The sequence below is a fragment of the Canis lupus genome, chromosome 32, assembly GCF_011100685.1.
Source record: "Canis lupus familiaris isolate Mischka breed German Shepherd chromosome 32, alternate assembly UU_Cfam_GSD_1.0, whole genome shotgun sequence".
Lineage (NCBI taxonomy): Eukaryota > Metazoa > Chordata > Mammalia > Carnivora > Canidae > Canis > Canis lupus.
Window position 1 is genome coordinate 19115281 of NC_049253.1, and position 27838 is coordinate 19143118.

General features: G+C 41.9%; 1 protein-coding gene and 1 long non-coding RNA gene across 4 annotated transcripts in view; one reads left to right on the plus strand and one right to left on the minus strand.

Annotated features, from left to right (window-relative positions):
- Positions 1-27838, plus strand: part of TSPAN5 (tetraspanin 5) — a 170730-nt gene that overhangs the window by 74253 nt on the left and 68639 nt on the right. The gene's annotated exons all lie outside the window — the stretch shown is intronic.
- Positions 19974-27838, minus strand: part of LOC111093584 — a 68630-nt gene continuing 60765 nt past the window's right edge. The window contains exon 4 of the long non-coding RNA XR_005382795.1: positions 19974-20249. This is a non-coding gene — a long non-coding RNA (uncharacterized LOC111093584). The remainder of the gene's footprint in view (positions 20250-27838) is intronic.

The following is a 27838-nucleotide window of genomic DNA, read 5'->3' on the forward strand; positions in this document are numbered from 1 at the left end:
TGGCTCTTCAGGGATCAAGGTGATGGGGTTTTCAACTCATGTTCCAAGTTCATGCCTCCGGTGGAGGATCAACGAGACTTGGGACTGCCTTCTGACCAGACAGCTTTGCATAATTGATTAGTTCCGCATAGCTGTTTGCATTTCTTTCCTAAAATAAATTTCATTTTCTAATTAGCTCTCCAGAATTAATAAGTGCCAAAAACCAGGATGTGTGTTGAATCTTATGATCTGACGTGATGTGGGCAGCTCCTCTAGAAGGTGTAATTAATAATCTTGGATCTCTCAGGGAGTTCTTAGTTCCCCAATTGGCAAACAGGTCTGTGGAACTAGCTAATATTTACTGTCATGTGGCAGGCATTGAACTGAGGACTTCAGCTACTTACTTTCTTTGATTATCTTTTTATCATAATAGACCCCCGAAGACTTAGCACTATGAGTATCTCCATTTCTAGCTCTGGGAACTGATTCACAAAGAGGTGAAGTCACCTAGTGTGACAGAGCCAGTGAATAGTAGAATTGGATTTGAGTCGAAACAGTTCAGCTCTGGAGCCAGTGCTCCTGAAGGCTGCATAACCTTATTGCTCTTCTTTCTCCTGGCTGGTCCCATTTTCATTGGTGCTTCCTCATTTCTGCTGTCTGTTGTCCTTGACACTCTTGTCAGATGTGAACCAGTGTGAGTGGGTACATTACCAGTCTGAAATCAATGGACCCAAGTACCATAACTTGGGTTAAAGATGTTGGCAAATCAGGGACACTTGAGTGGCTCAGTGGTTGAGCCTCTGCCTTTGGCTCAGGTCATGATCCTGAGGTCCTGGGATTGAGCCCCATATCCATTGGGCTCCCTGCTCAGTGAGGGTCTGCCTCTCCCTCTCCATCTTTCTCTCCCCCTGCTTATGCTCTCTCTTGCTCTCTCTCTCTCTCTCTCTCTCTCTCTCAAATAAATAAAATCTTTAAAAAAAGGATGTTGGTAAATCACACCACTTGCATGATAGTAGGTCATCATTTGATGCATTTGGAAGTCAATTTTGGAGCAATACTATGAGGGGAAGGAGTGTATTTTACACCAGCAGAGAGACGCTCAGGTAGGAGAAGCCATATGATGAGAGACTTGAAGTTTCAGAGTGGAAAATTAAGGATTCGAGTTGGCCCACTTGTTAGAAAATTTTAAGGGCAGTAAACCTTTTAAATTCAGTACATCAGTGACTTCTGGATGAGAAACGCCAGGTACTAGAGGGGGAAGTGGGCAAGGGGATGGGGTGACTGGGTGACGGGCACTGAGAGGGGCACTTGATGGGAGAAGCACTGGGTGTTATACTATATGTTGGCAAATTGAACTCCAAAAAAAAAAAAAATATACAACAACAACAAACCCGCCAGGTACTGTACTTCACAGCCCTTAAATATGATGCATGAGCATTGTGATTGATAAGCAAAGGTGACATTGCTTCTTTTCTGTTCATAGAAGAGAAAGAAGTTGAATTTTTTTATAATATAGTTTTAGATTTTGGTTTTTATCTTAAAGCAGGATAGAAAACCATTTTTACTCTCCATTACTGTCAGGAGAGAGGACATAATAAAAAGCAATAGTTAAGTTTATACTAGAAAAAAATCTTTATTAGTCATGACATCTTTTGAGTCAGAATGTCTAGATAATCAAAGGTAATCAACATATTCAGGTAATCTAATTTGGTTGATGTGCAGCTGTTGTTTTTTCCTTCTTTTTAAAAAAGGCAAAGTATATGGATATTGCGAACTTGACAGTACAGCTGTAAATAAGATTTGTGGCATTACGGGTTGATTTTTGAGTTAAATAATTTGAAGTTTTAATAAGATAGGAAAGTAGATGTGTGCACATAAACGAGGTGTGGGGGGAAGTACTGTTTATCTTCTTAAAGATCATGTGAATATCCAGAAGATGAGAGAATACTCTAGGCCTTCAGAGAAAGGAAATAGCTTTTTTTTTTTTTTTTTTTTTCTTTTAAGGAAGATGGATGGGCATGGCTTTGGACACAGTATTCAGGATATTGTACTGTAGTTTCTAATGAAAGAGGAAGAAGTTCATATGTAAGGTACTGATTATTTAGAAAAAAATTTAAACCATAAGATTTTTTTTCATTAATTAGAGATGTAAAAGAGCTTGGATATTATCTCCTGAGCCTCCTTTTCATTCTGAAGAAGAAAACTTACAGTTTAGGTCATATGTATGTTGAAGAGCTTAGAGTGGAAAGATTAGCATTTCTTTGTGTCAGTGTGAAAGAGACAGACAGTACAGGCTTGCTCTTCCCCCATTATATTCTACAACCCCCACTCCCCCCCGTTATAGATATACTACATGTTCAAATCATTCCCCCAAATCCTGAAAACCTGTATATAAATGAGAGAGAGAGAGAGAGAGAGAAGTGCTTGCCCCTGTTAATTTATGTATTTTAAAGTAATTTTACATTTTCCCAAATATTTATATATACACAATGTATTTTATAGTTGTGCTTCATTTTTTTTCAATTTGCCACTACATAGTGAGCTTTCCTCTATGTCACTAGATATTCTTTGAAAAGAGGATTTTGTAAGCTCTGCATCCCTGTGGCTTTGGAGAGCAGATTTGTTCATCACCACTTGGCACTCGGTATCCCAGTGTCTGCTGTGCTTGCACCTCTTAGCCTCTGTATACACTCCAGCTCCTGCCTGCTTCATCCAGGTCTTAATCTTCATCATACTTTCTTATTTGGATGGATTTAAATAAAGAAGAAAGCGGGAAAAGACTGTTTTCACTGGATTATAAAAAGTAGACTTTGGTTGGGCAGGACCATCTGTAACTTGTTTGGTACGGTTGTCATTTATTGTGTGTCCATTGTGGATTCAGCACCCTTCATGCTTGTTAAGCACCCTTCATGCTTTCACATAATATTCATAGTTACCCTGGGTTGGAGGTGGCTTTATTATTTTAGAGAAGGTGAAACGGGGCTGAAAGTAAGGTATGAGGCAGAGCCAGGATGGGAAGCTGTCTCTGTGTCCTTCAATCACACTACTGTTTCTTTTAATTGTGACTCACTAGGCCATTGCCATTGAAAGAGGGGGAGAAATCTCAGTAGGGTACATGATGTACCAGCTTGTGTTAAGGATTACCGTGTCCCTGTGAGACTGTAAATACAGATGGTCCCTTGATTTAGGATAGGTCAACTTACGATCTTTCGGCTTTATAATGGTACAAAAGCAATATACATATAGTAGAACCCATACTTCACATTTTGAATTTGGACCTTTACCAGATTAGTGATATGTGGTACAATATTCTTGTGATGCTGGGCAGTGGCAGCAGCTGTACCTCCCAGGCAGCCACACAGTCCTGAGGATAAACAACCAATGTACTTAGAACCACTCTGTTTTTCACTTTCAGCACAGTATTCAGTAATTTGCACAAGATAGTCAATACTTTATTATAGACTGGGCTTTCTGTTAGATGATCTTGCCAATTGGTAGGCTAATGTAAGCATTCTGAGTGCATCTAAAGTAGGCTGGGCTAAGCTAGGATGTTTGGTAGGTTAGGTATATTCATTTTCAATTTAGGATATTTTCAACTTACCATGGGCTTGTTGGGATGTAACCCCATTGTAAGTTTAGGAAGACCTAGTCCATTGTAAGACCTAGTCCTAAAATCCCTTAAGTTAAAGAAGTCTCTGGGAGAATGCTTGAGATCTCTGAGGAATACTTTAAAATCTCATAAGGATTTGGCTTCTGTTACATGCGTGTATATAAAGTAAATGCTTTTGGTGGAGAACAGAAAATAGCCTTTAACAAAATTTCTCATCCATGAGGGAGGAACACTGCCAATCATTAATAGTTGGTAAGTTTAGAAAAAATAGATGCAACTCAAGTTTCGTAGTGCTAGACCTTTAAAGGTTTGAGAGCTTGATTATTTTGGTGACAAGGGTTAACTTAAGGATTAATGAGTCAGGAGATCTAGAAAGTTAAAATTTCTCTTTGTACCAATTTAGCTCAACAAATACTTTCCCAGACCACATCAAGTCGATAGCCTTGTAGGAAATTCTTGGCCATTTTTTAAATGATGGAATTGTGGCCAGTTTTGTAAATATAGTTTATTCTTGATTCTCTAAACCACGGGTCAGATTAATTACAAAATTAATGCCCTAAAGGAAGTGAGTTGATGAAGATCTGGTCTCTCTGCTTTTTAGCAGTGTTAATGACCCGCTTCCACCATGAGATTCTAATATTCTTGAGTTGTCTAAATGCCTTAGTGTTCTTTGCCATGTAATTTTAAACTGTAGGCACATTTTTGGGATAATTTTTATTCATAATTTGCTTAAAAAATAAACTAAACCAGACTAAAATCTAGAACATTTTGTGCTGCTGCTTATTCTGATTGTTTAGTCATTGGTGGGTAATATGAGGAGAAGATAGTTTGAGAATTCTCGCTCTCAAATCAAAATAGCATTAGATGCCTTAAAGATTTTATTTATTAGATTATTATGTGAGCAAGATGGGGGAGTAGCAGAGCGGGGAGGAAGAGGGAGAGAATCTGAAGCACACTCTGTGCACAGTACAGAGACCAACCTGGGGGCTTGATTTCATGACCCTGAGATCATGACCTGAGTGGAAACGAGGAGTTGGACACTTAACTGTGCCACCCAAGTACCCTAGGTGACTATTTTTGTATGGTTTGAAACAATAGTTTATCTACTTTAAAATAGTTACTCTGATTGCAAAGTTGGTATTTGATGACTTGGAATGATAAAATGCAGTAGACAATAGATAGGAAGAATTGTTTATAAGATGTATTTGTTTGGGTGCATTTGTGTTCATATCATTAGGTCAAACCATAGAAAAGAACTAAAATTCTGGGTCTTTGAGCTTATTTACTCAAGGTAAGAACCCCTTCAGAAATTTCTTTTTTTTTTTTTTTTTCCCTTCAGAAATTTCTAGAAATTATTAGAGTTGCTTGAGTTGGCAGCCATGCACAAAGCATGAACAGAACCAAATAAAACATTTTAAAATTAAAAATGGGCCTTTCTGGTTGGGTTCAGTATGGTAAGGAACTCCCATCTACACTTGCAGCCATGGGGTCCACAGGCCCTCTGTAGTCCATGCACGTCTTTAGCTGCAAGAAGTTGGCTGCATAGGGAGCAGTGACCTCATCAAGGTGAACAGGCTGCCCCCCAGGATAGTGAGCTTTGTATGCTGCATCACAAGCTGCTGGAATCTGTTCTGCTTTGGGCAAGGAGCAATTTGCTAGGTTGGACATCTGAGTCCGCATGAAGGGTTGTGGTCGCGTGGCCCAGATTTATACAGTCCATTCCTAAAGCCCTGGTGGGTTATTACCAGAAGTACATGGATGAGGCTTCCAAGGAAAGTAGAGACATCCTTATCCATTATGACTGGACCCCGCTGGTAGCTGATCCCTGTCGTTGCAAATCCCAGGGAGTTTGGAGGTCTTGGTGCCCACGCTCCCTACCAGAAATCCTACCTATCAGCCCACCATGAGGATCAGGGCTCACCTTTATAATAAACGATGGTCATGGGGGGACAATTAAATTTAAAAAACATGATAATGGAGAAGTATGTGTTCCCAACACCACATAGCCCCTCCACCATTGAAAAAATGGATTTGTAGTATTTTTCTTGGGGCAGAGTGTATGTTACTTCAGTTCAGTCCTTGATGAAAACAACATATGGTTAGTTTTATGAGGACTTAGAGACAGATGGTGACCTATGGGCTAATTATGCAGTGGGCAAGATTCTTTAAACAAATCGCTGTGATTGTGACATGGCTCTTTCTCAGGAGTTAGACAATCTGGACTGTTTATTGTCATATGAGGTAAACATGTTCCAGGTGGATGGGGAGAAGGTGCTACATGAGGGAAGTATATTTACAACTTCTTTTCAACTCCATATTCATTTTCGTGGCTAAAAGCAAAAAGGGAGGCAAGAGCTCAAAGAGGGAATACCACAAAGCCCTGGCTTATGTGAAGGGAGCATGATTTTGGGCAGCTGACTTTCGGAAGGGCTGAGGGTTTCCCCTGTTAAACATCCCCATTTTTCTTCTCATTGCTTTGAATGGACTTCTTTCTGAAGTATTCCTTGCCCTTTGGAAACATAAGGTTGGGAACATAAATAAGCTATTGAGATGAACGCGCCAGGCAGCTTCCACCGCTGAGCCTTCCCACTTGCTTTTCAGTCTGATAGCTCAGGACTCCCTCTCATCCACCCAGCTCATCCCATCTCCTTCTCCCTGACTTGAGTTTACAGTTCTCAGTTCTCTGACATAAGTTCTTACCTGTTTATGATATTACATCTCCTTCCCCAAATGTAAGCTTTGTGAAGGCAGGGGCTTTGGTCTGTTCTCTGCCGTGACCCTGGCCCCTGCAACAGTTCAGGCACATGGCAGTATTTAGATACTTGCTGAAGGAAGTGATTGATGAGTTAAAACTCCTTGAGTTTTCATAACTGTGAATTATGCCTCTGCAACATAGGTTTGGTGCTGTCTAGTTCGTATTCTGATCATCTGTCCGTCTCATGCGTTGCTTCCATGCTCAACAGTTCTAGGATCTGGCCCACTGTGGTGTTGAGGTCTTTCTTCTCTGGGTCCCCCACTGGACTATCCCATCCCTAACAGTGCAAATCTTGGAGGTTCATTGTTGTGTCCACAGTGCCTGGTGATGCTTACTTGTTTGTTAAATGTATGAACAAACTAATACACCAAGGGAATTAGTCACTGCCCTGGGCTCCTTCCTTCATGAACTCCTATGAGGCAGAGGGTTTCATGCCCATTTTATGGATGCTCGACTGAGCAAAGCAGCTATGATTTAAATCCAGATGTCTGACTTTAAGGCCTATCTCTGATATATTGGTAGTTCCTAATCTTTTTAAGCACAAGGACCCTCTTTTTTACACTGTCAGATTTCCCAAACCCTACAGGATAGATGTATTTTGTTTTAAATTTTATTTATTTATTATTTTTAAAGACTTTATATTTAGAGCAGTTTTAGGTTTACAGTAAAATTGAGAGGACGGTGTGTAGACTTCACATACACCCCCTGCTCTCACACATGTATGTGCTCCCCCATTATCAACAGTACTCACTAGAATGGTGGAGATAAACCTACACGGGTACATTGTAATGCCCAAAGTCTATAGTTTACCTTAGGGTTTACTCTCGGTGTTGTCTACTTGGTAGATTTGGACAAATGTATAATGATCCATATCCATCATTATAGTACATGTATGTATTTTTGCTTCTCTGATAGAATGGAATTTTATTATACAATTTTTGTAAGTTTAATAGTACTTTTATTAATGTTTTGATCATACTAACATCATAAATGTGAAAAATAGCTGACACATTCTGTGGGAAGCCTTGTTGTCCGTGACAATTCTTGGTGCTCCCAGGAGTTTGCCGGCCTCTGGCACAGCACACACTGTCCCCCTGGCAGCCCGGGGCCTCCCACCTGTCACCACATCTGCCCACCCCCAGGCAGCAGACTGTCTCCCCTCCATCAGTGGCCACAGACTTCTGGGTGGGGCCAGTTTCTTCACATGCCCTTCAGTGTCCTCGATTCTCGGCTTTAACTTTTGTCAGTGTAGCTTGGGGCCAGCCCCTTGCATCACTTCTTATTTGTTGCTTTATAATAAGCCTCTGGTTTGAAAGCCAGGTAATCCAGCCCACTAGAACTCGTTGGAGTGAGGAAAGTGAACAGGTGGGGTCTGAGTAAGCTGCAGGAACTCCCACTACCCAGGGTTTGGTCCCTCGTGGCTGGCTGTAGGCCCTGAGAGGCCTGGTTTTTGGGCCTTCCCAGGTACTGTCAGGTGTCACCTGGGTACTTCCTCCACACTAGCCGGTTTCACTTGGTTCTGTGGGAAGAGGGTTGTCAACTTAAGAGTGGTAGAGAGAGGGAGATGCGGGGTACGATGAAAGTGCATTGACCTGGTCAAGGGTGAGCAAGGAGAAAGCTGGCTTTCTGTCGATGATTCCTCAAAACCCTGTCCCTCTGTTAGTGTCCTTCCCTCCCTGTCTGTGTCCCTCCCTCTGCTAAGCTACCCTGGCTCTCAGCTAGTTCGGACACTGTGTTGTGTTTTGTCATACATGTGTTTTTTTTCCTTCTGATCCTGTGAAGGGCTGAAATTTGCATTGAAGATTTACATATGCTTATAAGCAGACAAATTAGGGGTATGAACAAGCTGCTGCTGTGGATCGTAGCCTGTCTCACTACAGTGAAATATTAGTTTTTGTTTTGCTGCTTTATCACAGATCATGGCTAAAACTGTTTTTAAGGTGGGAATCTCTAGATTGCAGCCCAGGGTAACCAAGTCCCACCTAGCATATCTCTAGCCATTTGCCATCGTCTGTGCCCTTTTTCCAGGATAAGGTTGAAAAGCCACTATGGAAATGAGGTAATTGCTCTACTTCTTCACACCTTCTTCAGTTTACTCCTCCACCCACCCATCTCTTCATACCCTAATTTTTCCAAAACCAAAATTTAATATATCTGAATATATAAAATTTAATGTATATTTTAAAAATACTTGGTTTTAAGGAATCGTAAGGTAGAGGATATATAGCTAGGCTATGGCATTATTTGCTGTTAACATTATTCTACTTTTTTTGTTTTTAACTAGGAGAATGTGTGAATGGAAAATAAGGGATCAAAAATAAGGTTTTTTAAAACACTGGTAGGCAGCTGAGCTTCTGAAAGTGAGCTTTTTTTTAAGCTTTTTCTAAGCTTCCTATCAGCCAGTGCAAAAGTGAAACACAGCTTTTTTTTAAGCTTTTTCTAAGCTTCCTATCAGCCAGTGCAAAAGTGAAACACAGCCTCATGCTACAAAGTACGTAATATTGCTTAGAGAAGTCATGGAACGTAGTACAGTCTCTATAGTAAATAAGAATTTTTAGGGCAGCTTCCTATAGTGTGCCTCAGTGTTGGCTAGTGGACAATCAGAAATCCCTCAAAAAGAGCAGTCTACCAGGACAAATGCAGTTTTGAAGACTTACTCTATGGAAAGTGTAATGGAAACATTTTTTCCTCAGTCTTCTAGTCTTACTTTTCTGCAAACACAGCTTGTACATTATACTAAGGCTAGAGTGGAGGTTGGGGATGAGGGAGAAAAAGTGTAGGCAGGATGTATCTTGAGCTCTGTGTCTGTATCTGCTTTTTGAGATCTCTGCATTTTTTTTATGTCCATCATTCATGCTCCTAGCTCTGTGTTTTCCTCTGTACCTCCATTCACCTGTCATGGTAATTGAGGAAGATCCTTGCCTTTCCAAGATTTCCATTTTTGAGTGGCCCTAGAATATTTTCTTTGATTTATGCACTTGAGATTATTACTTTTCTGGAAAAGCCTGTTGGGTTGCAAGATAACAGTATCTTGCGATTGCCTTGCTTCCTAATTTTGCCTTTCTTATCAGCCCTGAGATTTTGTGATCTCTTCAATTTTCAGTGAGTAGAAAATTAAATTAATATGAGTCTCAGTTTGGTAATTTTGTACCAGATGATGAAATCAGATGAGTGTGTGGTCTTTATGTAGGCAGGCAATGCGTTACGTAAGGGTTTGGTTTTTGGCCTGGATATTAGATGTTTGCCTTTTTATGGGCTGTCATAGATCTGGCATCTGCCTTTATTTTATTATTGAGAGTTTTCTACACATGTTGCTGCAATCTCTCAGCAAAGAGCACATTTTCTAGTCCTCTTGCTATTTATTTTCACCACGTATAGAATGAAAGAAAGATATGGTTTGATATTTGATTTAAAATCAATAAGGTGAAAAAATAACTTTGATTCTTTAAAAAATGATTTAGCTCTTTTGGCTGAAAAAGTTTACTTCTCTTCCCCGTGGTGTTCATTATTTTAGATGTTCCCATTGTACCACCCGTATTTACTAAAATAGCAAATTAACCTGCCTTTTGACGCCACTAGACAGCTTTTTGAAGACAGGGCTCCCGGTGGCTGGTGGAGTGATATCTGGCATATTGTCAATACTCAGTAAACTTTAGTTGAAGCGAAAAAAGTGACCAGCAGTGTAATGAATACCTTTCTGGTCCCAATCAGTCATCGGCTTGCACGTAGTTACTATGCGTCATCGCAAATGAACGTCTCAAGCCAAATTCATGTTTGTGTTTTAGAGATGGGGAGTCCCTGAAATTGAAAATCTCAGAGTCCTCTTTGCATCTTTTTTGCCCCTTTTTGTTTCTTTTGTAATTTCCTTTTTTTTTTTTCCCTTCCTCATTCCTCTTGCCTCTCATCTAGTTTATCTTTTTGGTTCCCTATCTTCTGTGTCTTTTAAGCTAGCTTTGTTGGCACGAGGCCCCCTTGCTTTCCCAGTCACCCTGCAGGTAGCAAAGTGAGTTTTCCCAGGAGGTTTTGTGGAGCAGTGCATTCTAGCGGACATCCTTGGTTCTTGAGGGCCCCCAGCTGTGTAGGCTCAGAAGTGGATTTGATGAGCTTTAACAAGAGTTCATCTCTCCATCACGTTGGCTGGGTTCAGGAAGTGGATATATAAAGCCAGATTGCCAGCCTACTGACTTAAACCGAGAATGGAACTGCTTCTATTTCCCTTTCATGGCCTGGGATTCTAGTGTGGGAACAACCAGCACACATTCTCTTCCTGTAGCCAGGCCTGCATGGGGAGCCAAATCATTATCAGATGCTTAGTTGGCCAGTATGGAATAAAAACAAAGAGAAGTTAAGTGTCAGATGGCATCAGGTTAAGTCCAAGGCATCCATTTCACGGTCAGGAGGCCTGCCAGTGGGAACACCCAAAAGGAACCAACTTCAGCTGCCTGCCTCCTGCTCTGCAGCAGGGCTGACTTGGCCAGGAGGTCTCAGGATGCTGCCTTTGGCTCCCTTCTTCCTACTGCTCTCAGAGGCCAGGCTGCCACGGCTTTGTTACCAGGCCCCATCTGACAGACATGCTTGCCCCTAGATTTAATACTTTCAGTTTTGTAATGCTTAGCTGTTTCTCTGGGATGTCTTTGCCCATCCTGACTTGAAAAATTTAGTTCTGAGAGCAGTATGATTTTCCCAATTTCAGAGCCTCCCTATTAGTTAACACCTCCTCCCCATCCTGTAGTTCTTCTTCTTTTTTTTTTTTTTTCCAAATCCTTTTATCCTCCCTGACTTTTATTGATGGAAGTCTACATTTCATTGCCTAGTCTTTGAGGTCCTCTGTCAGCCTGCCTGAGCTCTCCAGCCTTATTTTCTACCCTCTTCCTGTCAGAGCAGAAGCCCCCAGTATAAGTCCTCTTAGGTCTCTGCTGGGGTTTTCTGAGCCCTAAAAATTTGTCTGGTCTATCTCATAGGATTGTTGTCAGGGCCAAGTAAAATGATGTGTTTTCATTTATTTATTGGTGCAAGACTGTGCATGGGTGAGGTGACTTTTTTTTTAAGAATTTATTTATTTATTCATGAGAGACACAGAGTCAGAGACACACAGAGAGAGGCAGAGACATAGGCAGAGGGAGAAGCAGGCTCCATGCAGGGAGCCCTTTGTGCCCTGAGCCAAAGGCAGAGGCTCAACCGCTGAGCCACCCAGGCGTCCGTGAGGTGACTTTCTTTAAGCTAGCTTACGCTGAGCTTTTTATAAACACTTTACATGCATTATTTCACTTGGTCTGCTTTGAAGTAGATACTGTTATCACCCGCGTCTTACAGATGAGGAAAATAAAGTTCAGAGAGGTCAGTGTTTGTGCCTCCAAAGTCTCTGGTCTGTTAAAGGCTATTAGAATCTGTCCAACCTGCTCTCGGCTTCCAGTGCCCTCTGCTATGTGATGCTGCATTCTCCACTCACCCCCCAAACGGTCCAGCTCATTTCTGCATCTCTACCCTTTCCTCCTAGCTAAGAGCTGCCCTCCTTTCCAGGCCTCTTTCAGTTGTACCCCTTCTCCTCTCCTTTTCCTCTGCAGCCCTCTTTGCTCACTAGTATCCCTGAACTCCTGTGGTACTCAGGGATGTACCAGGGTCACTCCCAGCTGGGGTTATATTCAGGCTGTGCTGTGTTGCCTCAAACAAGTCAACTAACCTCTCTGAGTCGCTGGAAAAAGGGGCATAACAATGACTATTCCCTCATGGTGTTTCTGGATTATTCCATAAAATAGCATGTGTGAAAGTTCTTTGTAAATGGGTGGGTGTTACTGTTTTCCTCAATAGATCAAACTTATTTTTACTTTGACCCACAATAAGGAATACATGAGAACATCATGACTTGGTAGTAGTGAACATACATACTTGATTCAGAAGTTCCACAAGAACTCTGTCTCCTAGTCTATCTATGTGCATGTTGTGAAAGACCGTGCTGATTTTGACCCATTCGATTGATTTTGACTTTCCACCATGGAAGGCTACACACAGTTTGGAAAAAAAATCACTCGCCTTGGATGACAATAAGCCCCTTGAGGGCAGAGAGAGCATTTCATTCTTCTGTATATATCCTGCGAGGCCTAACCGGTTGCAAGAAATTCGGTCAGTTCCGGTGGATGGATTTTCCTGTGGGGGTGGGAGGAGGAGATTGAAGCTGCGATGCAATCATTTATTGAGTGTGCCCCTTTGCAACCCTTTGCGAGTATTGGCCAGCAAGCCGCCAGGGGCAGCTTTGTTTCTGCCGAGCTCAGGAGCCTGCACCCTCTTGAAGACGTCGTGCCGGCGTCCCTGCACTTGGCGGGGTCAGCTGCAGCACAGCTGTTTCTGCCACAATCGGCCGCAGTGTTTGGTTCCTCCTCTCCAGGCCAAGGCACGTTTGTTGGCCTGGGGGGTGACGCGCTGGGTTGGATTCTGAGTCCCCTGGCGTGCACGCTCTGCCTCTGCCCGGGGGCACGCACCCACCTGTCCCGGTGTTGGCCCTGCTGCGAAGCTCGGCTGCCTCTGTGCTCCCGCCTGCCTCCCCAGCACGCAGGCTTCCAGGGTGAGAGCCTCTCACGGCGTACATCCTCGGCGGGAGGAAACAAGCCCGCTGCTGTGGTGCCTTAGCACCAATTTGTCACCCACTTCACTCGGCGCTGGCCCTCGGCTTCTCCGCTGTATGGTATCTTTCTTTCCCATGGCTGCTCCAGCTGGGCTCTAGCCTGACACTGGAATCACATGTTTTGGCTCTAGCCTTTGGCAGTCTTCTCGAGGTTGTCAGCATACATCCCTACTGCCATCTTTTTCTGATGCAAAATCTTTTCATTTAATAGATGTTTGTTTTTTGTTTTGTTTTCCTGGGAGACTTGCTTAGGCTGATGCTTTTTCTCCTCCCCCCCCCCCCCCCCAGGAGGAAAAAAAAAAAAAAAAAACCTCAGGGTTTTATGTGCCAAAGTCATAGACTGATTTCCCGCCACTTGCAGAAAATGCTGGGCTTCGCTTTGTTTTCAACACCATCAGCACACGCATAACTCTTGTTCTGCTTCAGTTCTGTTCAATGTTGCTGGCTTCTCCTGACCCTAGAAAGAGTTTAGAATTATTAGCCTGGCTTGTGAGCACTCCTATAACCTCGGGAGTCCGAGTAAGGGAAACTTTTTCTGCTATTTTCCTAAAAGAGACCTAGCAGACAGCTGTTGCCACCTCTCCTCCCCTTTCTCATCCAAATGTGTCCAAGCTGCTCTCTGCCTATTTCTTTCTCTTCTCTCTAAAGCCAGAGGACTTTCCCTCGCGTTTCTCTGTGGCTTCTAAATTGCTCACATGGCTTTTTTTTTTTTTTTTTTTAATTTTTATTTATTCATGAGAGATACAGGCAGAGGGAGAAGCAGGCCCCACGCAGGGAAGCCCGATGCAGGACTCGATCCCGGGTCTCCAGGATCACGCCCTGAGCCAAAGGCAGACCAACCGCTGAGCCACCCACGCATCCCTCACTTGGCTTTTTATCCAGGCTTGTACTACATGACTTCACGAGTTCACGCCTAGAGAGTCCCTGGCACGACCTGGCTCACAGAAGCGTTTTTTTTTGGTTGTTGTTTTTTGTGATTGGACCACGTGACGACGGCATCCGTTTATGCCTGAGTTGGGTGCACAGGTGGGGCCTGTGTTCTGGGCTGGTGGAGAAGGAAGGAGAGAACACAAGGCCCTAGGCTGACCATTGGCAGCTGTGATTTACTCCGCAGAGATGTTGCTTGTGTGGCTTTCAAACAGCCCTTGGGTCCTTAGCAGCTTACAGTAAAGGCTGCAAAAAAGCTGGCAACTTCAGCTCCTGTAGGAAATTTGTAACTTCCCTACTTGAAAGCAGACTGAATCTAGCACAGAGCAGTGGGGTTGGATGTATATGAATGTCACCTCAACAACAGTATTTTCAACAGTTCCATTCCAAGAGGATTAAGTGAATTTGGGAAATCCATATATGGGGAAAATTTCTCAACCAGTAAATGGAGGGGTCTACTGTGTATCTGTATCCTCTACAATCCTCAGAGACCCCTGAAATGAGATGAAAAGTTGATCAAAATTTCTCATGCAAAAGTAGAAGAGCAAGAGATCCGATCCACATGGAGATTCTATCAGGAAGTAATCAAATAAATATGTATCTAAAATCCTATTAAAATGCTCAACAGTCATTAGAAACATGCAAATAGGGGCACCTGGGTGGCTCAGTGGTTGAGCGTCTCCCTTGGGCTCAGGTCGTGATCCCGGGGTCCTGGGGTTGAGTACTGCTTTGGGCTCCCTGCATGGAACCTGCTTCTCCCTCTGCCTATGTCTCTCTCTCTGTCTCTCATGAAAAAAATAAATAAAATCTTAAAAAAAAATATATATATAAGCATTTTAAAATTTAGTTGGCATGTAAGAATTGAATGTTCCTGTGATTTTAATAAAAAAAAAAAAATCTCATTGCACAAGGGGAGGAAAAAACCCAAGTGTCAAAAGGAAAAATGCCCTTTATCTACTTATGCAAACAGTCCCTTGTTCCTGGCTGTCACAAAGGACATGACGAGCCATATTGTGCAGGGTCCAAGGTTCATGAGAAGCAGGTTTGTAAGTGGCAGGTAGAGGGAAAGTGATTTATGTTCCATGAAAATTCATTCAGCGGTTGTAGCACTCCCAGGGCATCTGACGCTTAAGGGAGCCATTGTCTTAACATTGGGGGACCAAAAGGCTTCAGTTACTGAAGGGGGACTGGTTTGGGACAGCCATATCCTGTCTCCCTTTCCAAGGAAGGGCAGGAACAAGTTTGTCCAGGGTTTTTTAAAGAAGAAATTCTTGTGCTTTCTCATCTAGTTACAGTAGAAATTAAAGTAGAACCTTAAACATTAGGAACACAGTCAATTTTCATGTCAGGATCCAAGCAAATGGTGGAAGTTAAATCAGATACAAAATGTGTACAAAATGTGTGAATGTTATTTACTCTCGTTTAGTTGTTGAGAAAAGAAATGAATGGCTGGCTATTGAGGTTAGGTGTGAGGAGCAGTCATTAGTAATGGATAAAAGGGCTCAGAGTGAGATTAACTTAGATGACCCATATTTAGCTTCTGCTTTTATTTCATTCCGTTTGTTTTTTCATTCATCTAAATTAACTGCCAGAATTGCATTTCTCAATATGTAGAACAATGGTCAAGAAGTGTTTTTGTGTTTCATAGTAGACCGTTATTTTTATTTACGTGACTCGGAAAATAATAATGAAATTTTACATACAACGGCATAATTCTTGTCAAAGATTTTATTTTGGGGGCCAGAAATTAAGAATTTGATAGAATGGCTAGAATTTGTTTTCTCAAACAACACGTAAACTGTATATATCATTTAGGCTTCTAATACTTCTTAAAAAAAAAAGATTTTATTTATTTATTTGAGAGAACACACAAGGGTGGAGGTGATGAGCAGAGGGCAAGAAGCTCAAGTAGACTCTGTACTGAGCACAGGGCCAATGCAGCCCCCATCCCAGGACCCTGGGATCAAGTACCTGAGCCAAAATCAAGAGTCAGTCACTCAACCGACTGGGCTTCTGACACTTCTTTTGACTTTTTGGTTGTTTGAAAAGCCTAGAAGGGAGGCGGCAGTGACAGCAGAAGGAAAAAAAAAAAATAAGTGAAATTGTTGCCTGTTGCTTCAATATGGTGTGATAACTGTCTTCCTTTTAATTTTGTCATAAACTTTTTTGAGCATCTGCCTGGACCAAGAAGTGCTTATTGGTCCTAGGCCTCAGAAAGCTGATAGTTTAATACTAGTTTTCGTCAGCCTTCACACCACCAGGTTTGGGGCCAGCTAATTCAAAGCAGGGGCTGTCCTGTGCCCAGTAAGCTGTTTAGCAGCATCCCTGACTCCACCCACTGGATGCCAGCAGATCTCCACCTCCTGTGTTGTGACAACCAGAGATGTCTCTGCACATCGTGCTTCTCCCCCAAAGGACATTTGACAGTCAGCCCCGTTTCAGAACCACTGGTTTGATACTGTGTGTACCTCGCTGCAGAAACTCCGCATTCTGTGCCATTATAGGGCTTCAGTTTTTATGTTTATTTCTAGTTTTGGAAAAGCCATTTGAGAGTGCCTTGAAGGGGTGCCTGAGTGGCTCAGTCAGTTAAGTGTCTGCCTTTGGCTCAGGTCATGATCTTGGGGGTCCTGGGATCGAGCCCCAAGCAGGCTCCCTGCTCATTGGAGAACCTGCTCTTCCCTCTTCTGCTGCCCCTCCCACTCCACTCATGTTCGGTCTCTAGCTTTCTCTCACAAACAAACAAATAAATAATGAATCTTTTTTAAGAAAATGCCCTGAAGTTATTTTTATCCTAGTCTCCGAATGCTTGAAGGCAGGGGGAGAACTGTTGTCTGTGTCTGGGTGACCCTGTAGGTGTAGGGGGGTTTCATCATCTCCAGCAGCATTTTACAAAGAAAACAGAGCCCTGGAACATGAAGCCAAAGGAAGACCCCTGAGATCTTCATGAGAGAGCAGGGGGAGAACTTTGCAGGAAACTCCTGATATTCCCTGTAGCAATGGAATTGTTGAGACTAGGAGAGGTGTAGGGGTTAGTAAAATTGTGACCTTCACTGAGGGGGTATAGAACAGTTTTGAAATGATGCCTAACAGAAAGAGGTTTGCTTTGTCCTTTTTCTCCCTCACATGCCTTCTCCCTTTTTCTTCTCTTTCCTTCCTCTCACCTCTGCTTGTTTTGGAGGAGCTCTTTTGGCAAACCTGTTGCTCATCTATGCAATAACTTTGCTGAATTAGAAGAAGATGCCCTTCCCTCTGGTTTCATTACAGGTGTCTACCAGAGCAGTAACGTGGCAGTTGTACAAAACTGCAGCGACCCAGAGCCACTAGAGCTCTGGAAGTTGTGTAGTGTACAACTTGTATAGCAGTTGTGGCCGTGTTTGGACAATTTTCTTTATTCCCAAGACATTGGCTATCACCTGAATGCCGCTGATTCTCCCGTTTTTGACCTTAGACCAGAACTTTTTCTGGAGCATTGTGCCTGCATGTCCAACTGTCTTTTGGACATTTCCTCTTGGAAAACCCTCAAGCATCCCCAGTGGAACAGATGCAAAATTGGATTACTGCCGTTTTCTCCAAAGCTGCTTTTCTTTGTATTTAAGTCCTCTTAGACTCTTTTTTTCTAGATATGTAAAATCACAAGCCTCTGAGCGCTCCCCATATAAGTTCCTGAATCCTGTTATTTACCCCCACTCTCCTCTTATTTCAGTGTTAGCCTCCTATCGTCTGAGGCCTGGGCCCTTGTAGACATCTCTTAAGGCGCCTCTTCTCTAGGGTCATCGCTCCTTCATGCCGCTTTCAACTAGAGTGCTCTTATAAAATGCAAATCTGAAGTTGTCCCCATCAGGACTCTCTGATTCCTTCTCCTTTCTCATTCCTGCCTCCTCTGCGGCCTTATTTCTAACCTTACCTCCCGCCCCAAATCTTCGGGCATTCCCAATGTGCTGAGTGCAGGCCCTGTTCCAGGCCCTTGGAGATTCAGCAATGAATAAAACCAATTTCTTGGGGCACCTGGGTGGCTCAGTGGTTGAGTGTCTGCCTTTGACTTAGGTCATGATCCCGGGGTCCTGGGATCGAGTCCCGCATTGGGCTCCCTGCAGGAAGCCTGCTTCTCTCTCTGCCTATATATCTCTCTCTCTCTGTGTGTCTCTCATGAATAAATAAATCTTAAAAAACAAACAAACAAACAAAAACCAAACAAACCAGGTCCTTGCCCTCCTCGAACTTATCTCTAGAACATTGAGATATTTAAGCCTTTGCTCGCCTTCTTCCTCTAGGATGCCCACCCACGGCTCATCTGCCTGGACCACGTCTGCTGGAATTTCAGGACTCAGCTACAAGGTCAAAGTCTCTAAGTCTCTAGCAGAGTTAGCACTCCTCCTTTTTAAAGTCCTCTTTGCATCCTGAACTTCAGTACTCCCCTGGAGTTGGGCCTCGCCTTCCTAGGCTTTGTGCCCTGACACCTTAAGCATACTTGCCTAGCACTTAGTAGTTGGATTGGATTACTGCCGTCTATTTATTTATTTATTTATTTATTTATTTATTTATTTAAATAATAAATTTATTTATTATTTATTTATTTACTGAATGAAGGGTATACAAGGATGGACACTTTTCTGGATCTTGTCAATATCTAATATTCCTGTCTGCTCATGCTCTTTCCTCTGCCAACAATATCTGCCTCTATACCCCTCCCATCCCTTAGGAGCCACTGATTCTGTTCTTAAAAATGTCCTTATTGTGAACTCTGGCTAATTCATTTCCTTGATTGCCCTTTAACAGAACGAATTGCTTTTTTCACTATTTTGGTAGCATCTATTCAATTAATATTTGATTAATACTTAGTACCTACTATTGGCCAGGAGTTGTGGCAGGCTCTAGGGATATGAAAATGGAGAGCATTTTGTTCCTGCCTCACTGTGTGCTTGGCCAGTGGCCAGCTGCCCCGTGGCAGCAGGGTTGAGGGACCCAGGCCCCTCCCATATGGCTCTGCTGACCTCATTATGCTTCACTGTATGCGGAAGGGAGGAAAAGAGGGCATGGAGCAGACATGCCTGCTTCTGAAAGGTTTGCCTCAGGAGTGACACATAACACTTCTTTTACATTCCACTGATAAAGACAAGTCACAAGACCACCCCAAACTGCAAGGGCAGCTAAACGTGTGGTCTTGCTGGGTGCCCAGTGCAGTTCTGGTACACAGCTAGCAAGCCCAGCCAACATGCCCTGTTATAGTGGTTGCAAACTGTGTTGTTATTAGTTGCCCATGTATAAGTTATCTTTGTTTAGAGTACTTTCACCCAAAATACTTTTATGACTTGTTCCCCCATTTCATTTAAATCTCAATCTCAAAAAATAAATAAATAAATAAATAAATAAATAAATAAATCTCAATCTCCTCAGAAAGTCTTCCAAGTATAAGGTGACCCAATCTAGAAAAACTCCCCCTCCCCTTATTCTGCTTTTTTCCCCCTTAAGTACCCCAGTTGCTCCTCTATGGTTTTTGTCTCCCCGTCTCACCTCCTCATCTCTCCCCGCCCACCCCTAATATAAGTGCCAAGAGGACACAAGGTTGCTTTTGCTTACTGCTCTGTGTACAGAGGTTGGAATAGTGCCTGGCACTTCAAGGATTATGAACTCCTTGAAGGCAAGGGTTTGTCTTTCACGTTTCAGTAAATATTTGGTGAGCAGTGCCCTTTGTGAGGCAGGCACTGAGGGCACATGGCGAGGAAGGTATGGGCCCCTGCCTTCCTATATGTTCTATTTGATATCTCTTTCAGCTTCATTCTCTTGTACTTAGCATTTAGAAACATTTAAATGTATGTTTGTGGAGGGTAGAAAAATTCATTAACAGCGTACTTAGAAAATCTCCCTGTAGAGAATATATTACTCAGTTTTAGGAGATTGTGATAATTCATGTAAAAGATTTTGCAGATTATGGGGAAAACTTGGATGAAAATCTATCCTGCTCTGCCTCAGCCTTTGAAAAAGTCTGCCTCTAAGTCACTCTCTTCATTGCTAATAATACCACCAGTCGGGGGGACACTTGAATAAAGAGGCATTTGTCACCAAATGGTAAATTAGAAGTGTGTCTTGTTATCTGGGTGGAATCCATAGTCATTAAGCAGCGTTGGACTAAATCTGATTAGAATTTAGAATCTTCTTGGAGACGGATGGAAATGCGGATCTGTTTGCAAAAAATAGCTTTTTCCACCTTAAGATGTTATGGATTAGGAAAAGATTAAAATTAATTTTAAGGGTATGCTCGTCTTTGAAGTGTTTGGTTGCGTGCTGGTGGAAGTTCTTCAGGGAAAGGACGTCTCAGAAGCAGGGAGTAAAAACAGCTCAGTGCAGTCCATCAAGGCATTCTGTGTGGAGGAAAAAATAACCAAAATGCATGTTGGTGTTTTGTTGGCTATACCAGTTGGTTGGCTTAAGTTTCAACTTTCTACCAATTGTGAAAATTTAGCCTTAATTTAAAGAGCACTTGAACGTTCAGTTTCTGTCTGAGGATATGGGGACCAAAGAACATAGCTCTGGCTTGTCTGTAGGTACGGTTTTTGCGCATACAGAAGAGCTTTTATTTATTTATTTATTTTTTAAAATATCTTTTTTTTAATTTTTATTTATTTATGATAGTCACAGAGAGAGAGAGAGAGAGAGGCAGAGACATAGGCAGAGGGAGAAGCAGGCTCCATGCACCGGGAGCCCGATGTGGGATTTGATCCCGGGTCTCCAGGATCGCACCCTGGGCCAAAGGCAGGCGCCAAACCGCTGCGCCACCCAGGGATCCCCAGAAGAGCTTTTAGAATGTTTTTTTTTTTTTAAAAGAATCTTTTTTTTGAAAGATTTTATTTATTCATGAGAGACACACAGAGAAAGAGAGAGAGAGAGGCAGAGACATAGGCAGAGAGAGGAGCAGGCTCCACGCAGGGAGCCTGATGTGGGACTCGATCCTGGGACCCCAGGATCATGCCCTGGGCCAAAGGCAGGCACTAAACCACTGAGCCACCCAGGCGTCCCATGCCACCCAGGCGTCCCCTTAATCATGTTTGAAGTATTTTTTTACTAGTGATTATTAAAGTAATTCAAGCAAAATCAGTATCTAATGATGGTAAAAAAAAAAAAAAAAAAGCTTCAAGTGTTCAAGAAAATGGTGTGTATGTAATAATTTAGCATATATAAATGTCTAAATTCTCTTGTGAACTCCTACTCGTCAATTCTTTATTATCGTATTTTTACACATATTTATAAATTTTTCTTCCTTTCTGGTTAAGGACGGGGATAAATAAGGATAGATTTAAAAACTTTCCCCCTCATTATAACATCGCCCTATTAGGTTGTTAATGCCAGCAACATTCATTTTGAATATCTGGTCATGTTTTGCCATTTGTACATATTATGTGTACAGTTATTCTTTATGATTTCCAGATCTGACAGGCTGGGAAGGGAGAGTGTAGCCTGATAGAAATCCTACCAAAACAGCAATGCCTTTTTGTGGCAGGGGATGTAGGAGGGACATTGTCTTACTGTCTGTTGATGCTCTTGGCGTTTTTGAAGGGCTTGTTTGCATCTGTATGTTGCTGCATTGTGTTCAGGAAAGGAAACATGTAAGCCAGAAAGAGTACAGGTTTGAGGCAAAGAGGCTTGGGTTAGAATTCTGCTCTGCTACTTACTCTTTGATGGAGTTGTTTCTCATTGCTGATTCTGTGTCATCCTTATCCAAGTGAGGACGTTAACAGGACCTACCCCACAGGGTACTGGGAGTTTAAAGGAGAAGACCTATGGAGACTCAGCACAGGGTAGGTGGGGACTCTTGTCCTCGCTTATGCTCTGCTGCTGAGAACAAGGATTGGAAATTTTCAATTTGTGTCCGAATAACAGCCTGAAAAACCTAGCTGTTTCTCAGACTCAGGCCTGTTCACAGTCTGATCCGCTTGCCCACGTTGGATTTCCAATGACTTCACTCTTCTCTGAGGCTTGGTAAGTGTGAACAGGTGGTCAGCAACATGGAAGGCTCAAGGGAAGCTAGGAAAAGCTAAAACTAAATATCAGAATTGAGAAACTGCCTTCCTGGAGTGTTTGGATGACAGGGGTAGGGAAGGGGGGGGTGGGTAAATACAAACAAAAAACAACAAAAAACCCTACCAAACTTTTAAAAGTACTTTGAAACATTCTCCATATGTTAAACAGGAGCCTGAGCAGAGGGAGTAGATGGATCCCTAAGGTTACCTGCATACACGTGTGGGGACACACACACACAGCAGCAGTGCATAGGCCACTTACCCTCGCTTCTCTGCAACTTTTAAAGCTTTCTGTTTAATCTCAGTCTGGCATTTGGTCGGTCTGAACTTAAATTTGCCAGCATGGAGATTGAGATCCAGGGGTAATGTAAAACATGCGTTTTAATTGCTAATTTCATTAAAAATTAGTTTTTTAAGCTTTTTTTTTTTTTTTTTAGGTTTTTAGTTGTCTAGTCTTATATTCCATTAGAATTTGAAATGCTTTTAATTTTTTCAGTGGCTTTTAAAAATTGGAGTAGTCTACCAGTGTGAAATTTTAGAGAGCGAAAAAAATTTTTTTAGATTGCTTTAAGGAGAGGAAATCCTAAGCAGGTTCCACGCCCAGTGCAGACCCCAACTCGATCTCATAACCCTGAGATCATGACCTGAGTGAGCCAAAACCAAGAGTCAGGCACTTAACTGACTGAGCCACCCAGACACCCCCCCACCCTCGTTTTTTTTTTTTTTTTAAAGATTTTTTTATTCTCAGTTCTTTGAGACAAACATACCTTTTATTTATCGTTAGCCTTCTTTCAAACTGCTGTGTTTTTTTTGTTTTTTGTTTTTTTTTATTTATGATAGTTACAGAGAGAGAGAGAGAGGGAGGCAGAGACACAGGCAGAGGGAGAAGCAGGCTCCATGCACCAGGAGCCCGATGTGGGATTCGATCCGGGGTCTCCGGGATCACGCCCTGGGCCAAAGGCAGGCGCCAAACCGCTGCACCACCCAGGGATCCCCTGCTGTGTTTTAAAGTTGGTATTTGAGTGATCAGTAAAATAGCCCCAACCCCAAAGAGGATTCTAAAGTGGGTTCCTGTGTCCTACTCAGGGACATAGCTGACTAAAAAGTCTTGGTAAATAAAACCCTTACTCCTTTAGCCATGTGGGATGACTGATACATTACAGTGTAAGCTACTACTTATAACTATGGTGGGGCTCCTGGGAAGGGAGGTGACCCCTTTCAACATTTATTAAATCTGATATTTTGGAGCGCCATGCAAACCTCACATCTCAATATATTTGATTTTTTAAAAATAAAATAATTCCGTTTTAGGGGCTCCTAGGTGGCTCAGTTGATTAAGGGTTCACCTTCAGCTCCCTAGGGTCCTGGAATCAAGCCCCAGGTCATTGGGCTCCCTACTCAGCAGGGAGCCTGTCTCTCCTTCATCCTCTGCAGCTCCCCCTGCTTGTGCTTGCTCTCTCTCAAATAAATAAAATCTTAAAAAAAAAAAAAATCGTTCTATTTAGTAAAGAAATTGAGAAAAGAATAAATAAATTTAAATAGAAAATTTTAATTTTTTCTCTGTATTACTGTTCATACCTCTTCATCTGTTTTTTATGAAGTCATCAGAAGATCAGCTTAGACAGGAACTTTGGGTCCTGATTGCCTGCTGAGAAAGATTCTGTTCTTATCTGCAGTGACTGACTCACAATTTCTGAAGAAAGATCTCCAAAGTACTATCACTCTTCCTTTCAAATTAAAGTTTATAATCCTATCTGCAGGGGCTGCATAGCAATGAGAAAATATACTCTGGAAACTTTTCTTCCTGTCAGATGAAAGCACATGTTCTAATAACCCTCATCATACACACACACACACACACACACACACACACACACTTTTTAATTACAAGCTTAGATAGAAAAACATAAAGGTTGAAATCTGTCTGCTTCACTAACTAAAAAATATGTAATGGTGAATACTAGGGGATGAATAGATTCACCGTGTTACAGAAATTGAGTCCTGGGTGCTGCAGGGAAGGGGGTGGGGGTTGCCAGAGAAGGCTTTTATAGGAGATGGTACATCCCTTACCTCTGGATGCTTGACCACTGCATTAAGAGCTGGGTTTCCCAAAATTGTGCCATGAAACCTATCCCTGGAGATGTACCCCCCCCCCCCCCACTCCCAATACACACACACCCTCATACAGTTTTCTGGTCAGAGAAGTTTGGGAAATGATGTAAAATATCCTCATCACTGTGCACATTTAAGAAGTTCAGCCATAAGGGAACGTGTTTTACCTTGGCATTCCTAAGCTGGCCAAGGGATTGTGGCACAGAGCTAGCTTAACATGTACCCACACTCTTGACTGTTCTTTGTAGGGACTTGGTGGAACTGGCCGTCAGTAGAAAACACTTTGGGGAATTTTTCTCAGGGGCTTTGGATTTACATTTGTCAAGAAGTAAGGTGATGCTGGTCAAATTTAATAGCATAGGAGGTACTATTGCTACCTGAGAGGGGTGTAGACAAGAATGAGCTCATTTTAGACTTGTGTTTTGGGGCTGATACTGCTAGAATCTCTTTTGTTTTAGTTCAGCCTACAACACCAACATCGGAGCAACAATGAAAACAAATTTTAAAGATGGACAGAACTTTTGTCAGCACGTTTCTACGTTGTCTGTGTGTACATAGAAACAGATATCAAACTCAAAGTTATTAAAATATTTCTGAGTTTTAGATTTATAAAAAAGTTTCAAAGATAGTACACAGTCCCTTTTTACCCGGCACTCAGTTTCCCGTCTTAACAGCTTATATGTTAATATAGTACATTTGTTCCAATTGATGAATTGATCTCAATACATTATTATTAACTGAACTCTGTACTTTATTCAAATTTCCTCATTTTTCCCTAGTGTCCTTTTCTATTCCATGTTTTTTTTAAAATTTTTTAAAAATTTATTCATGGGAGACACACAGAGAGAGAGGCAGAGACATAGGCAGAGGGAGAAGCAGGTGGTGGGGAACCCGATGCGGGACTGGATACCAGGACCCTGGGATCTCACCCTGAGCCAAAGGCAGATGCTCAACCGCTGAGCCACCCAGGTGCCCCTCTAGTCCATGTTCTCATGCAGGATACCGCCTTACATTTAATCAAAATGATTTCTAGGCTTCTCTTGTCTGTGAGAGTTTCTCAGACTTTTTTTTTTGATGACCTTGACAGTTTTGAGATGTACTGTTCAAGTATTTTGTCAAAGCTTCTTAAGTAGGATTTGTCTGATATTTTTCTCAAGAAACTAGGGTTATTGGTTTTGCGGGGGAAGACCACAGAAGTAAAGTGCCATTTTCGTTCTATCAGGGCTACCTACTTTTATCAAGATGATTTATATTGTTGATACTGGGCATGGCCACCTGGCTGATGGAGGGTCTGTCAGGTTTCTCCACTGTCAAGTCACTCCCCATCCTGCTTCTCCCACACTAATGGTCTTTGGAAGGAGGTCACTATGCACAGCCCAAAGTTCAGGCATGGGGAGTTATGCCCCTTCTCCCATTGAGGGTAGAGTATATGACTTGGAATGCTCAAACATATTTCTAAGTGTGTGACTTGAAACACGACTTGTATGGTAGAGTGGTTGCTGTCATATTCTTTACAGTTACCTACAAACTAATCCTGAAGGACATTTTATTCTAACTAAGAAGGAAAAGTAAGCTTCGCAAATTGAAGCCACCCAGCCTTGATCAGAATTTGTACCCCTGCCAGTGTTTGTCCTTAGCAGCATGCCAGAAGTTCCAGATGCTGCCCTCTGTTTTTTCTGTGTCAAGATTTAATCCTGTTTGTGCGTTTTTTCTGCTTCAGTTGCATTAGTGACATTTTTGGAGACCACAGACCTGTTTGTACTGTTTATGTTACTGTCAAGTGTGTACTCTGTTTAGAAAAGTGTTATTATGATAAAACTATTTTAACATCTTTATGTATTTTAAGGGCATTACTACCAAAGACATTCTTTCCATGTCTATTGATTGGCTTTGATCTTGTCACCCCCAACAAGAGTATATAAAGATTTTCTGTGTAGTCAACTTGAAGGTTACTTCATATTTGACATTTGTGCACATTATAATACAATGTGGTGGTAGGGATCATTCTGCTTTTTTGGTTCTTTCAGAATATTGGTATAATTTTAAATAAATTTATTATCTAAAAATAGCCATTCAGTTACTTTTTGATAATTATCAACTTGGTGAGAATTAAATTTCTTGATATATATATTAATATATATATATTTCCTCCTTTACATGTATATATTGGTTATATATATAAATATAGGTTTCAAGGTTATATATATATAAATATAGGTTTCAAGGTTTTATATATATAAATATAGGTATAAAGGTTATATATATAACCTTTACATATATATAGGTTAGAAATATTTTTCAAGATTTTATATATATGTGATGAAAAAATGTCTTTTCCTTACCTTTGGCCAAGAGTAATAATAATTGGACTTTAGGAGAAGACTTCCCTTACGGTAGTGCTTGCACTCACTCCTCCAACGCAGCAGGGTTTTTTTGTGTGTGTGTGTGTTTTTCAATCCAGCAGTTTTATTGCTAAACATGAATAATGGCCTATCCCTAGCCACAGAAGAAAAAAATGGGTTAATAGAAATAATTTTTCAGTTTCAAATTTTTCTCCTGTCAACCTTTCTGAAGCTTTTGGCACCAGCTACCACATCCTGCCGGTGAGCATTAGCAGACGTGAGTGAAGGAATGAGTAGCAAAAGACAATTAACAGAAGAACTCACACAATAGGTCAAGAACTGTCTCTGTATTATTTTGAACACACACGTTTAGCCTGTGGTTTTACATGGCACTCATATCCTGCCCTTTCTGCCAGAAAAATTGTTCATAATAAGTATTTCAGAATTTCATGTTTTTCCTCAATGGGCATCTCCGCTTCCAGGTGTTCCATCATCTGGGCAAGTTTGAAACCCACTGTACTGATGAATAAGAGGCAATTAGGGAGCCTCCAGGAGCTTCCTGAGACAGGAAGGCATGGGTCATCCTAAAGTTGTGTAATAATTGCCTGTATATCCTTCTGCAGGAAGGATAGAATTGACTTTCCCACCCACAAATTTGGCATGAAATTTCTCTGCATCTCAGGCCAAGGCTGTGTGGAAGGATTATGAAGTTCCCCAGTGGGTTGGGCTGTAGGTGGAGATACCAGTCCAGTGCTAGAGAGCTAGTCCTGCTAGAGAGGGAGGGTGAGTGTGTGTGCTTGCACAAGAGTGCAAATGCCTGAAGTGATTTTTCCAGCGTTTTCACAGGAAGAAAAAAAAATTAATAAGATTGCTTTTATACTTAATAACACCTATTGGTGTGGTAGATCTTTTTTCTTCAGAAGGGTAGGTGAGAATGCTGAGAAGCTGTTAGTGTATTATTTTGTCATCAACATTGTGATGGGGCTGGTAGTGGTGGTGAATCAAGCAAGGTACATGAAAGCAGTCTGAAAATAGAATTTTAATTGTCTCAGTACAAACTACTTCCCAAGGTTTAACTACTTTCTTTTTAAAAAATCTGTGTATTATAGTACTTGGCAAAAAATGTTCAAGGTGAGGTGTTATTTACTCATTCAGCCAGTTTGCTTCCGAACACTTAATGAAGTGCAAGATGTGCTGGGAAACATCAGCAGATAAATATGGTCTCCATTCTCGTGAAGTGTACATTCGAGTAAGGGAAACAGTTGAAAAATGACTACAGATATAATTAAGAGAGAATTTCAGGATGTGGGAAGGTGAAGGGGGAAATCAAGTGATGTAGTAAACACTAGCAAGGGTGAGCAGAAAAGACTTCTCTGAAGGAGTGTCATCTGAAGTGAGCCCCTGACTGATGACAATAACCCATCCTCTCACAGAGGAGAAGGAAGAAATTCAGTTAGCATGGTGGTTGAGGTGGAAAAT